Consider the following 1,537-nt stretch of genomic DNA (forward strand, 5'->3'; position numbering starts at 1 on the left):
TTAAAAGAACACTGTAAAACTGCTTGCCTTTCATTATAAAAACCCTGCTAAATGAGGGCTCGGGGCCTCTTAGAGTCACGGGTCACCGAGGGTGCAGAGGACCAGGCTCGAGCTTGCTAATAAATGACTCTTTGTTGTTTGCATTGATCGTGGACTCTGGTGGTCTTTGTGGGGTCTCGAGCTTTTGGGTGCAACAAGAGATCCATGGTCAGGAAGCCAGCAGGAGGCCTGCCCCTGCTGTGACTCCCATGAGGCCCAGGGAGTCTTCCCACCAGGGCTTGGAATTGGTCTCTAATTCCAGGCTCCATCAGGTCACCTCTATAGGTCACTGCAGGGGACCTCCCAAGGTAAATCTTCTTAAGAGGACATGTCTCATGCCAGTGTGCAGTGCCATGCAGGTTCCCATGGGACTCCATTCCTAGTCTCTGTGCCCAGATGTGCCCGGCACCTTCTGGACTATGAGGTCCTGCCCATTTTGCATCTGCTCTAGGCTGCAGGAGCCTGAGGAAGACCAACACAGGAGCCCAAAGCAGCTGCAGAGGGTCCTGAGCCAGTCTTGCCCCTCTCCCAGGATCCTGTCCAGAGAGAGGGCGGCGGCCCAGCGCCATCTCCAGGGCCCCTGGACACGGCGCTGGGCCTGGAGGCAGCTGAGGGTGGAAGGCAATGGCGTACGCCGCCTAGGTGGGCCGCCTGGCTCTCGGCCCCTGGCCATGGTTGCGCTGGTGGGTCTTGAGCGAGCCCTCCTGCGCGAAGCTCTCGCCACAGCACGGGCAGAAGTAGGGCCACCACGGGCTGGCGCGGGTGCCCCGCGGGCATGCGCGTGGGGGTGCGCTGATGGTTGAGCAGGAGGCGCAGCTCCAGGAAGCAAGTGCCGCACTGAGCGCACTGGTGCGGCTTCTTGCCGCTGTGGATGCGCTGCTGCTTAAGCAGGATCTGCTTGAGGTTGAAGCAGCGGCCGCACTCGGGGCAGGGGAAGGGCCGCTCCCCCGTGTGCGTGCGCTGGTGTGCCTCAAGGTTGTGCTTCACGCTGAAAGCCTTGCTGCACTCGGGGCACACGAAGGAGGTCGCGCGGCCGCCCAGGCATGCGCCTTCTGGTGCCTCACCAGGCTGGGCTGCTGCAAGAAGGTCTGGCCGCACAGGGGACAGCGGTGGGGCTGCTCTTCGGCAGGGTGGTGGATGACCTGGCCTCGCTCATCCCCCAGACCCTTCTCTCCGTCCCCCACAGCCCCCAGAGAACTCCAGCTTGGTCATGGTCACTTCCAGCTGCAGTCACCAGCCCATGGTGCCGCCTCCCGAGACCTTCGTGTCCGCCGCAGTAGAGAAATCATACTTTTGAAATGACACCTTCTCCCCCACTGTTGCAGGGGCAAAATGGGTAAAACCAGAGCATGATGGGAGTTCAGATTTCTTAATTCAGAAGTAAAACAATTCCTGGGCTCCGACAAACTGCTGAGTAAGGAAAAGTTAAATATATTGTAGTCTATAAAGTTGCCATTCAAAGAGTTCTCAAGGATACAAAACACCCAGACTGCCTCTT

At 59.0% G+C, this 1,537-nt stretch overlaps 1 pseudogene; it reads right to left on the reverse strand.

Moving 5' to 3' along the window:
- Positions 1-486: 486 nt before the first annotated feature.
- LOC124974712 (zinc finger protein 768-like) lies at positions 487-1,251 on the reverse strand (annotated as a pseudogene).
- Positions 1,252-1,537: the final 286 nt, after the last annotated feature.

The sequence above is a fragment of the Sciurus carolinensis genome, unplaced genomic scaffold (genome assembly GCF_902686445.1).
Source record: "Sciurus carolinensis unplaced genomic scaffold, mSciCar1.2, whole genome shotgun sequence".
NCBI classification, from domain to species: domain Eukaryota; kingdom Metazoa; phylum Chordata; class Mammalia; order Rodentia; family Sciuridae; genus Sciurus; species Sciurus carolinensis.